Consider the following 13,609-nt stretch of genomic DNA (forward strand, 5'->3'; position numbering starts at 1 on the left):
TTGCAGCATTTGGCTGAATCTGGGCTGGAAGTATATCCCGGTACACTTCAGAATTCATCCGGCTACTCTTGTCTGCTCTTATGTCATCAATAAACACAAGTGACCCAGTGCCATTGAAAGCCATGCATGCCCATGCCATCACGTTGCCTCCACCATGTTTTACAGAGGATGTGGTGTGCCTTGGATCATGTGCCGTTCCCTTTCTTCAAACTTTTTTCTTCCCATCATTCTGGTACAGGTTGATCTTTGTCTCATCTGTCCATAGAATACTTTTCCAGAACTGAGCTGGCTTCTTGAGGTGTTTTTCTGCAAATTTAACTCTGACCTGTCTATTTTTGGTATTGATGAATGGTTTGCATCTAGATGTGAACCCTTTGTATTTACTGTCATGGAGTCTTCTCTTTACTGTTGACTTAGAGACAGATACACCTACTTCACTGAGAGTGTTCTGGACTTCAGTTGATGTTGTGAACGGGTTCTTCTTCACCAAATTAAGTATGCGGCGATCATCCACCACTGTTGTCATCCGTGGATGCCCAGGCCTTTTTGAGTTCCCAAGCTCACCAGTCAATTCCTTTTTTCTCAGAATGTACCCAACTGTTGATTTTGCTACTCCAAGCATGTCTGCTATCTCTCTGATGGATTTTTTCTGTTTTTTCAGCCTCAGGATGTTCTGCTTCACCTCAATTGAGAGTTCCTTTGACCGCATGTTGTCTGCTCACAGCAACAGCTTCCAAATGCAAAACCACACACCTGGAATCCACCCCTGACCTTTTAACTACTTCATTGATTACAGGTTAACGAGGGAGACGCCTTCAGAGTTAATTGCAGCCCTTAGAGTCCATTGTCCAATTACTTTTGGTCCCTTGAAAAAGAGGACGCTATGCATTACAGAGCTATGATTCCTAAACCCTTTCTCCGATTTGGATGTGGAAACTATCATATTGCAGCTGGGAGTGTGCACTTTCAGCCCATATTACATATATAATTTTATTTCTGAACATGTTTTTGTAAACAGCTAAAATAGCAAAACTTGTGTCACTGTCCAAATATTTCTGGCCCTAACTGTATTCATACTGATGGATTATGACAGGTCGCTGATGCCTCATTTTACTGCATAGAATATTGTGTGGAAAAAAGAACATTCATCAGGCAGGCGCCTGTGCTGTAGCATGATACAATGGATAATATGCATGCATTCACTTATGATTTAGTGATAGTAATGTGGGGAGAAAAAAAAATCATCATGATCAAAATGGCCCCGGTGCCTGAGCCGTAGCATCTATCGCGTTCCGATAAATGCTACGGCTCAGGCGCCGCTGCCATTTTGCTAAAGGAAAAGAAAATTCACTACATCAAAATGTCGCCGGTGCCCTTTTGATGGAGCTAAAAAAAAAAAAAAAAAGTTTTCTCTAGCAAAATGGTGCCTGTGCAGTAGCATCTATCAGAATGCGATAGATGCTACTGCCCAAGCGCCATTTTGGTGATTTTTTTTCTCTCCCCACAATACTATGACTAAATCATAAATGAATATATGCATGTTATCCATTGTATCATGCTACATTGGAAAAAGTACTGAGGGCACCACAAAATAATTTACAGGATCACTAACCACACACTTGGTGAAGTATGGGAAACATGGGAGAAAAAGAAGTATGCCAACACAATGCTAGGATCACCGTTAAATAACATCAATAATTGTATTTACCGTAAATACGAATTTGTACGCAAGACAAAAAAGACACGTTTAAAAACAATTAAAAAGCCATTAAAGCTACTATGAGTACTAGCTGGAGGACCACGTAAGGAGCAGCCAGACTCCTCCACTGTGTGCACCTGGGAAAGGATATACGAGGAATGTTTTGCGTATAATACACACAACAAAAAAACTCCTGGGAAAAGAAACGTTTGAGTAATCGGCAATCGATCCAATATAAAGTGACAGGCTATATGCATGAATCTGTGAGCTTGAACAAACAAGATTTTCCTGAAATGAAACTGTTCAAGTAGCAAAGCAGTAAGTCAATAATAAAGTAACAAAATATAAATATATATATATCTATATTTGAACTTAAACAAAATGACAGTGTCCTGAATGTAAACGAAGTGACACCTACAGTAAAAAGACAAAGGTCCCAGGAGAAGGCTTTGTAATAGACCTGTTGGTGAATAAGATAAATGAATATCACCCAGTCGTAGCATTGTATGTGGAGGAAGGAGCCCCATGCTTATTGCCACAGAGCGTGGCTTCCTCAGGAGAAAGAGAGGGGTGAGTGGCAAATGTCAAGCTTATATATTCAATATAATTTTATTTTCCCTATACAATATGTACTTCCTCTATATGGATCTTGCCAGCTGATTTCTTTGGACGCTGCTTCATTTGACAACACCTGTTACATAGGTAAATCAAACCACTACAAGCCGGATTTCATCAACCAAGTATCATTTTAATCTCCTAATGACCGAGCCAATTTCTACAATTCTGACCAGTGAAACTTTACGTGGTAATATCTCTGGAACGCTTCAACGAATCCCACTGATTCTGAGTGTTTTCTCATGACATATTGTACTTCATGATAGTGGTAAAATTTATTCGATATGACTTGCGATTATTTGTGAAAAAAATGGAAACTTGGTGAAAATTTCGCAATTTTAAAACTTTTAATTCTTATGCCCTTAAATCAGAGAGTCAAGTCACACAAAATAGTTAATAAATAACGTTTCCCACATGTCTAGTTTACATCAGTACAATTTGGGAACATATTTTTTTTTCGTTAGGAAGTTAGAAGGGTTATCTATTTAGGGTTAAAAGTTTACCAGCGATTTTCTGATTTTTTTCCAACATTTACAAAACCATTTTTTTTTTTAGGGACAATATCACATTTGAAATGAGTTTGAGGGGGTCTGTATGACAGAAAATACCCAAAAGTGACACCATTCTAGATCCTGCACCCCTCAAGGTTCTCAAAACAACATTCAAGAAGTTTATTAACCCTTCAGTTGCTGCGCAGGAACTGAAGCAATGTGGAAGGAAAAAATAAACATTTAATTTTTTTCACAAAATTACTTTAGATTATAACTTTTTATTTTCATAAGGATAACAGTAGAAAATGAACCCCAAAATTTGTTCATTTGGTAGCCGAAACCCTGGAGATTTTCTGACTCTTGGGACACTACAGCCTTTTTCCTGGTCACTGTTTTAAAACGGCAATGAGGTAATAAGTACTATTAGCGTATCGGGGGATCTCTAAGGGGTTAATCAGTACAACCATGCCAACCTGGGAGTGTCTGTAGTTTACTGAGCACAATCCTTCTGATAGGTTCACTTTAAGACAGGCAGGCAATGTGCACAAAGTGGCTAGCCTATCCACTTTCCTGACATGTAATATACCCTGTTCAAAAAAAATAAAGGAAACGCTTAAACAACAGAATATAACTCCAAGTAAATCAAACTTCTATGAAATCAAACTGTCCACTTAGGAAGTAACACTGTTTGACAATCAATTTCACATGCTGTTGTGCAAATGGAATAGACAACAGATGGAACTTACGTATTGGCAATTATCAAGACACTCTCAATAAAGGAGTGGTTCTGCAGGTGGGGACCACAGACCACATCTCAGTACTAGTGATGAGCGAATAAACTCGTTACTCGAGATTTCCCGAACATGCTTGGGTGTCCTCCGAGTATTTGTAAGTGCTCGGAGATTTAGTTTTCATTGCAGCAGCTGAATGATTTACATCTGTTAGCCAGCCTGAGTACATGTGGGGGTTGCCTGGTTGCTAGGGAATCCCCACATGTAATCAAGCTGGCTAACAGATGTAAATCATTCACCTGCTGCAATGAAAACTAAATCTCCGAGCACTTTGAGTATTTGTAAGTGCTCGGAGATTTAGTTTTCATTGCAGCAGGTGAATGATTTACATCTGTTAGCCAGCTTGATTACATGTGGGGATTCCCTAGCAACCAGGCAACCCCCACATGTACTCAGGCTGGCTAACAGATGTAAATCATTCAGCTGCTGCAATGAAAACTAAATCTCCGAGCACTTACAAATACTCAGAGGACACCCGAGCATGTTTGGGAAATCTCAAGTAACAAGTATATTTGCTCATCACTATTCTGTACCAATGCTTTCTGTCTGATGTTTTGGTCACTTTTGAATGTTGGTTGTGCTTTCACACTCGTGGTAGCAGGAGATGGACTCTACAACCCACACAAGTGGCTCAGGTAGTGCAGCTCATCCAGGATGGCACATCAATGTGACCTGTGGCAAGAAGGTTTGCTGTGTCTGTCAGCGTAGTGTCCAGAGGCTGGAGGTGCTACCAGGCGACAGGCCAGTACAGTAGGAGACGTGGAGGGGGCCATAGGAGTGCAATGACCCAGCAGCAGGACTGCTACCTTTGTGCAAGGAGGAGCACTGCCAGAGCCCTGTGAAATAACCTTCAGCAGGCCACAAATGTGCATGTGTCTGCACAAATGGTTAGAAACCGACTCATGAGGATGGTCTGAGTGCCCGATGTCCACAGTTGGGGTTGTGCTCACAGCCCAACACCGTGCAGGACGCTTGGCATTTGCCACAGCACACCAGGATTGGTAAATTCGGCACTGGCGCCCTGTGCTCTTCACAGATGAAAGCAGGTTCACACTGAGCACATGTAACAGAGTCTAGAGATGCCGTGGAGAGCAATCTGCTGCCTGCAACATCCTTCAGCATGACAGGTTTGGCAGTGGGTCAGTAATAGTGTGGGGTGGCATTTCTTTGGAGGGCTACACAGTCCTCCATGTGCTCGCCAGAGGTAGCCTGACTGCCATTAGGTACCAAGATGAGATCCTCAGACCCCTTGTGAGACCATATGCTGGTGCGGTTGGTCCTGGGTTCCTCCTAATGCAGGACAATGCCAGACCTCATGTGGGTGGAGTGTGTCAGCAGTTCCTGTAAGATGAAGGCATTGAAGCTATGGACTGGCCCGCCCATTCCCCAGACCTGAATCCGATTGAACACCTCTGGGACATCATGTCTCGCACCATCCACCAACGTCACATTGCGCCACAGACTGTCCAGGAGTTGGTGGATGTTTTAGTCCAGGTCTGGGAGGAGATCCCTCAGGAGACCATCCGCCCCCTCAGCAGGAGCATGCCCAGGCGTTGTAGGGAGGTCATACAGGCACGTGGAGGCCACACACATTACTGAGCATCATTCCTGTAACTTCATTTTCCACTTTGATTCTGAGCATGATTCAACTCCAGACCTCCGTGGGATGTTAGTTGTGATGTACGTTGATCATTTTTTAGGTTTTATTGTTCTCAACACATTCCACCTTGTAATGAATAAAGATTTACAACTGTAATATTTCATTCAGTGATCTCTAGGATGTGGGATTCTAGTATTCCCTTTATTTTTTTGAGCAGTGTATATGTGTGTGTGTATATATGTATGTATATATGTATGTACTGTATATACGTATGTGTATGTATGTGTATATACACACACAACTTATTGCCCTTAATACAAAAAAATAAAATATATGAAGCAGTATTTCAATGCTTTTAAAACATAGTCTATACGCATATGCATCAGTCCTTCATATGTGCCTATATACTACATTTTATATGGGCTTTCCCAGGGGGCACTGAAATGGAGGAAAAAATCATTGTTCCAGGGAATATGAGTTTGTAGTACAGACTTGTAGGATCTCTTTACCACCATTTAGGGGTCTGTGTGAAAGATGAAAGACTCTAGCTATTGTGTGAGTCTGCAATCTTCTGCCTGGTCACTTCTCTTCAGCCACTTCATTAGGGCTGTGATCTGCTGACTGATGAGAAGATGAAGTTGTTGGAAATTTCTAAAGGTACCGTTACAGTAAACGACTTACCAACGATCTGCGATACGACCTGGCCGTGATCATTGGTAAGTCGTCGTGTGGTCGCTGGGGAGCTGTCACACAGACAGCTCTCTCCAGCGACCAACGATCAGGGGAACGACTTCGGCATCGTTGAAACTGTCTTCAACGATGCCGAAGTCCCCGGGTAACCAGGGTTAACATCGGGTTACTAAGTGCAGGGCCGTGCTTAGTAACCTGATATTTACCCTGGTTACCATTGTAAAAGTAAAAAAAAAAAAAAAAAAACGCTACATACTCACATTCCGATGTCTGTCACGTCCCCCGCCGTCAGCTTCCCGCACTGACTGTGTCAGCGCCGGCCGTAAAGCAGAGCACAGCGGTGACGTCACCGCTGTGCTCTGCTTTACGGCCAGCGCTGACAGTGCAGGGAAGCTGACGGCGGGGGACATGACAGACATCGGAATGTGAGTATGTAGTGTTTTCGAGATCATAAGAGGCGCCCTCTGCTGGTTGTCCTCATATAAACTCGAGCCAGGGAGCTTTCTAGGAAAGTTCCCACGATCTAGGAACAGCCAGCAGAGGGCGCCTCACCGCAAATGCAGGTAAATATAGGTCAATGACCTACTTTACCTACATTCTCCGGGGTTTTGCAGACATGAGCAACTTTGCATTAGCAAAGCTCGTGGCTGCAAAATAATTTAACCCCTTCAGATGGATTTACATAGTTGGACGTGACAGATCCTCGGAAGGTATGTATATTGTTGGTTTATTATTTTTTTTAATTTATTTACAGATCGAGGGTCTTCAGTGAGTGGATTGAGAGTAGAATAAATTAATACAACAACCTTTGTGATTTTTTTCAATAAATTAATTTGTAATAATTGTGTGTTTTTTTAACACTTTACTAGTATTGGATTAATAATGGATAGGTGTCATAATTGACGCCTCTCCATTATTAATTTGGCTTATTGTCACCTTACAATAGCAAGGTGACATTAACCCTTCATTACCCCATATCCCACCGCTACACGGGAATGGGAAGAGAGTGGCCAAGTGCCAGAATAGGCGCATCTTCCAGATGTGCCTTTTCTGGGGTGGCTGGGGGCAGGTGTTTTTAGCCAGGGGGGGCCAATAACCATGGACCCTCTCCAGGCTATTAATATCTGCCCTCAGTCACTGGCTTTGCTACTCTGGCGGAAAAAATTGTGCGGGAGCCCACGCCAATTTTTTCCGCCATTTAACCCTTTAATTTACTAGCTAGAACGGCCAAATTTTGCATAGACACACTACTGACATTAGTAGTATGGAATATGCAAAAAAAAATGGTGATATGAGATGGTTTACTGTATGTAAACCAGGTCTCATCATGTCGGGTTTAGGAAGGAGAAAGCAAAAGCCGGTAATTGAATTACCGGCTTTCTGCTATATCGCGCTGGATGAAATATTAATATATATACATATATGTGTCTACTGACATATATATATGTGTATATATATATATATATATATATATATATATACTTCACAAAAACAGGCAGGACTCCATATTCTTAGAAAAATGTGCAGGGTTTTATTATACCCACATCACCGTGCAACGTTTCGGCTCAAATGAGCCTTTCTCAAGCAGTGAGTATGGTTACAAGCAGCATATATATAGGAACAAATTCCCATCATCCTCCAATCATAGCCTATTAACAAACATCATGTGCTTCATAAATCCTTACAGTTTCTATAAAGTGCTACAGTGCTCTCATTGTGCAAACATTATCAAGTGAACAATTATATTTAGCTCATTACTGTCATTCCTCTGTATTTACCTCTGGAGAGACCAAGTGTATATGGAGGCACCAGCATGTAACCGGCGTTCTATAGATCCTACTGCGCATGTCAAACTGTTTCTGCCTGCATCATGAACACAGGACGGATCAGGGGCCAATCAAAAAGAAGCTACTCGTAACTAGCGTCCGGCGCATGCGCAGTAGCACCGACGGACGCCATCTTGTGTGTGGCATGGAACATAAGCGCTTCTCCACACCATATTAAATATGGTAACTAGCGTCCGACGCATGCGCAGTAGCGCTAGCGGTCACCATCTTAAGTGTGGCATAAAACCACCAGCGCTTCATATTAGATGTGGCGACTAACTTGCGGCGCTTGCGCACTGGCACCCGCAATCGCCACCTACTGATGGCATCTTCCAAAGGTGTACCCCAACACGTTATTTGTAGCTGTGACGTCTGTAGTCAGGTGCTTGCCCAACAGTATTCACATACCACCTTATATCAGTGGCTAATCACAGCCTATAGCTCAGACTGATTCATCTTTCACCACTATTTAAGTTCACTGGGCTAAATGCCCTGTCCCTTGCCTTCTGGACATAGATTTGTACCTAATCCCGCCATGACAAACCAGGTGTGGCCTTTATTCAGACCCTCACCTGGTAGTCAAACAGTGTCCCGAGGGTGCCCCCAATCCTCTCCAGATAAGGTGCCGCCACTCATGACCCCTGTCCAGCAGTAGTACTCTAGTCCCGGCTTATGTGAACATACATGTGGCTACTATCAAGAGAGTCGACCAAAAATCAACCATTTCTCACCACTACTCAAGGAAGTTTCACCATGTGCATAGCTAGCACTAAAAAAATTATGTACAATTAAAGAGATGTTTTTCAACAATTTATTCATTAGCCACTGATCCAGTCTATGTGTGAATTTCATGATATCAGATAAGTATTTTTAAAACTTCAAAATTTGTGCTAACAAAATTCTGTAATTTTCAAAAAATCAATTTACATGAAAGAAATCTTTCCATAAAGGAAAAACACACAACTTTGAACTCCAACACTTTTGGCCACTCCAGAGATAATCTTCAGAGCATCTGACAGCAAAGGTACCTATACAGAGATAAAAAATAAAATTAGGAACATACTCAAAAAAATCAAGTACTCCCAAATATAAAATACATTCACCAAGTCATCAACCTCACAGTTTCAATATGGGTACAGTATACTTATAAAACTGCATGTAATTTGAAGTCTACATTCAGGCCATTAGGTCTGAGTGTATTTAGTCTATCGATCCACATCAATTCTTTTTTCCTGAGGATGAGCTCCCTATCCCCACCCCTCCTTCCCAAAGGTACTCTATCAATTATTTTAAATTTCAAATCCTGAAGTTTAAAAAATACTTATCTGATATCATGAAATTCACACATAGACTGGATCAGTGGCTAATGAATAAATTGTTGAAAAACATCTCTTTAATTGTACATAATTTTTTTAGTGGTAGCTATGCACATGGTGAAACTTCCTTGAGTAGTGGTGAGAAATGGTTGATTTTTGGTCGACTCTCTTGATAGTAGCTGTGATAGTCCTGTGTTCATGATGCAGGCAGAAACAGTTTCACATGCGCAGTAGGATCTATAAAACGCCGGTTACATGCTGGTGCCTCCATATACACTTGGTCTCTCCAGAGGTAAATACAGAGGAATGACAGTAATGAGCTAAATATAATTGTTCACTTGATAATGTTTGCACAATGAGAGCACTGTAGCACTTTATAGAAACTGTAAGGATTTATGAAGCACATGATGTTTGTTAATAGGCTATGATTGGAGGATGATGGGAATTTGTTCCTATATATATGATGCTTGTACCATACTCACTGCTTGAGAAAGGCTCATTTGAGCCGAAACGTTGCACGGTGATGTGGGTATAATAAAACCCTGCACATTTTTCTAAGAATATGGAGTGCTGCCTGTTTTTGTGAAGTATATTGACCAAGAATAACCAGTGGACAGGTTGTTTTGGGCCTTGCACCCGAAGATAAGTATTGGATTTGTGCTGTTCCATTTTTTTATTGCTACATATATATATATATATATATATATATACAGTATATATGTTTGTTTTTTTTTAACACATGGATCCCTTGTATAGCCGTATGTCGGTTTTGCAAGCCTGCGATAAAAACACGCAGTACGGATGCCATACGGATTACATACGGAGGATGCCATGCGCAAAAAACGCTGAAACACCCTGCCTACGGAGGAGCTACGGACCACTATTTTGGGGACTTTTCGGCGTATTACGGCCGTAAAAAACGGACCGTATTTTCATACGCTGAGTGTGAAGCCGGCCTCAGCGGTCCTCTCTGTATTTCTGTGCAGCACAATCCAATGCAGACTATACTCAGTTAATGCTGCTCAGGCCCACTCAGAAGTAGCTATAAAAAACAGCTTTTTTATTTTTCAAAGACATTAAAAAGTGAAAGTTGTGCTGTGATTGGCTGCTGTAGACAGCAGATGATCTTTCATTCATAATTCTTCCTGATTAAAGAGGATAGCTACTGTAGGTAGTTGCTAACCTAGGCATCTCCCTAGGTTTTAGCTGCTACCTGGTGAAAGAGCAGCAGTTTCTCTTTCTGTTGACAGGGAAGGACTACTGGTGTCATGCTGATTGACAGCCATCTTCTCCCCATTAGGCAGCAGAGAGCCGGCTGTCAATCAGCATGACAGGCTGTCATCAGCATGTCCTGAGCCTGTCAACAGGAAGACAAACTGCCTCTGCATTGATGTGACGTCAGTGGAAATTTGTGACCGCCCTATGGCGCAGAGAACGGTGCCAGGCACAACAGGTAGGTAGCAACTATCTGCCTGTTAGTGCTTGGGCATATTTTGTTTTAAGTCTCAGAGTTGATGTCATCCTCCATAGAAAGAATTTGTCTGGTGTGTCGGGTTGGACCATCATTGTAGGCAATGTCTGTTTTCATGCCAGAAAAGAACCATGGAACTGATTAGGTTTATGCAAACACGTCACCACGTCGGTATTCAGCACCTTTCCTCCAGTAGTGACATCAGAATCCTGCTTCATACCTCTCTGTCCATTTGTGACCTCATCGACCAGTCACAGATGACAGAACCACATTCCCTTCTTGTCCTGACACCACCATCCAATCACAATATAAACAAGTTATTTTAGAACCTTATTCCATTGCCGAAGTAGCAGTAATCCTAATATTCATTAGGTGACATTAGCATAAATTACATAATAAGTAGGGACGTTATAAAATGTAGTGGTGGGGCTTCAATTCCCAAATATGTCCATGATCAGGGGACAGGAGGGCCTTGAGCAGTATGGACAGCACTGAGTAGGTTGTTGGCGATTTCATAACTGGCTGTACAACTGGATTTCAAAATCTTTTGGCTATTAGGTCTCGTGATGGGTGACATTTTGGACTCAGATACAACATGTGATATCATCCTAAGGCCTTGTTCGGACGTCCGTTTTTCACGGATAGAACACGTATCCATTACATCTATGATGTGATTCACGTGTCTGTTTTTTTAGGAACGTCGCCAAATAAATAAAATCACAAGTGTAATTTTGATCTGAATCACAGATCACAGTCAACCATGAGTTTGGGTTTGTGAAAATCATGGCCACAATACATTTACCATCAATTTTTACTCTTGTAATGGGATAGAAGTTGAAGTTTTTTATTTTTTTTGGGGGGGTGGGGGGTTAATATTTGATAACAAGATGACATCAGATGACAAAAATCTGTTTTTTTCTTTTTCACCTTAAAAGCTTTGAACTTAGAAAATTACTTGAACCCTAAAACCATCCATACACGTTAGGCTACTTTCACACTTCCGTCGGTACGGGGCCGTCGCAAACCGTCGGCCCGACGGACGTTGTGATAAATTTAGCACAACGTGGGCAGCAGTTTTACAATGCATCCGCTGCCCATTGTGATGAGCGGGGAGGAGGGGGCGGAGCTTCGGCCGCGCATGCGCGGTCAAAAATGGTGGACACGTCGCACAAAAAAAGTTACATTGAACGTTTTTTTTGTGCCGACGGTCCGCCAAAACACGTGTGGCCATACGTCGCAATGCGTCGCTAATGCAAGTCTATGGAGAAAAACCGCATCCTGCGGGCAACTTTGCAGGATGCGTTTTTTCTCCAAAACCACGCATTGCGACGTAGCCCAAACGACGGAAGTGTGAAAGTAGCCTTAGTATTGATAGAGCGGCCAATCAATCATGCCTGATCAGCAACGATGCCAGACTAATCTGTCAGAGCAAAAAAGAAAATATGAAAAGTAGCAAACCATCAGACACATATATCCGATCATGTCATACTCCTGTCCAGAATTTTTGGAACGCCTGTAAATAATTTCCAAACAATTATTGGTCAAAATTGGTCATTTTGTGTGTATGGGTAGCTTCATGCTGCTCCTTTGCCATATTCCCATCATTTATTGAATGAGATTGGATTCCATCAGAATAAATCAATATATTTTTGCACAACAGATCAGCAGCGCACCTACATGTTATATTTCCATGTACGGTACATATGGGGGGTCCGGCTTCCTCACCTCTGCAAGGATGCAATTGTACTTCAACACAGAAAGTGTGACCATAGCCATCAGCCACCGTGTGAGTTATACCTATGTGATTACTGTGAAACTAGTTAATGGAAGTGCAGGGAAACCTTTCCCACAGGGGTCTCATTTTTGACACTAAATATATACATGGAACTGTTATTAGATCCTGCAAGAAATCTCCAAAAGCAGGTATTGTAGCAAAGCAGCCCCCTCAAGATGGCACAAGTCATTGTGACATGACGCAGAATTCTGGTGTTTCTATGTGTTTTGCTAATGTACTGTGTTATGATAGTGGTCTGATAGCATCGGTGGTCTTCGGTTCGGAAAACTCCACTTTCATCTTTATGCAATGCCGGAGACCGCTTTCTCCCCTCCCTGTGTGAATAGCTGCGTGGCTCAATTCATAGTTAAGTCCACCTCCTTTGCATCAGCGTAAAAGAGAATGGGGCTGACTTATCTAATGAGCTAAGCAAAATGTCCGACCTCCTTCAAACAAAATACCAGGCATGTACCAACACATGGGAAGTCCATGGAGAAGATTCCAAAACAGAAAGGCAGCTAACAGAGAAGTGACGCTTCCAGAACTCTGGACGCCAACTGATATTGGAACATCAGGACCGTAATAATAAAATTGTTAGTGTTAAAGGGATCCTATCACCTGTTTTGGCCGCTATAAGATACGGCCACCACCTTTCAGGGCTTATCTACAGCATCCTATAATGCTGTAGATAAGCCCCCGGTCCAACCTGCAAGTGAAGAAAAATACGATTTATTATACTCACCCAGGGGGGCGGTCCGGTCCGGTCCGATGGGTGTCACAGGCCCAGGTCCGGCACCTCCCATCTTCTTGCGACGCCGCCCTCCTGCTTCTTTATCGCTCCCTGGCATTGCGCTCATGCGCAGGGGTACGTATTGGCCCTGTTGAGGGCAGAGTAAAGTACTGCAGTGCGCAGGTCCTGGGAAAGGTCAGAGGCCTGGCGCCTGCGCACTGCAGTACTTTACTCTGCCCTCAACAGGGCCGATACGTACGCCTGCACAGGAGCACGATACCAGGGAGCGGTGAAGCAACATGGGGGCGGCGTCGCAAGAAGATGGGAAGCGCTGGACCTGTGACACCCATTGGACCGGACCGCCACCGGGTTAGTATAATAAAACTTAGTTTTCTTCACTTGCAGGTTGGACTTGGGACTTATCTACAGCATTATAGAATATAGTGGCACAATCTGCTGACAGGTTCCCTTTAAAGGTTTGTGCTACCTCATCTGAGAGCAGCATAATGTAGAGAAAGAGACTACAATTCCAATGATGATACTTAGATTACTGAGTGCAGCAGCTGTGACGCAATCAGAGTTTTTAGATGTAACAGGTTTCTGAAG

The sequence above is a fragment of the Ranitomeya imitator genome, chromosome 2 (assembly GCF_032444005.1).
Source record: "Ranitomeya imitator isolate aRanImi1 chromosome 2, aRanImi1.pri, whole genome shotgun sequence".
NCBI classification, from domain to species: Eukaryota; Metazoa; Chordata; class Amphibia; order Anura; family Dendrobatidae; genus Ranitomeya; species Ranitomeya imitator.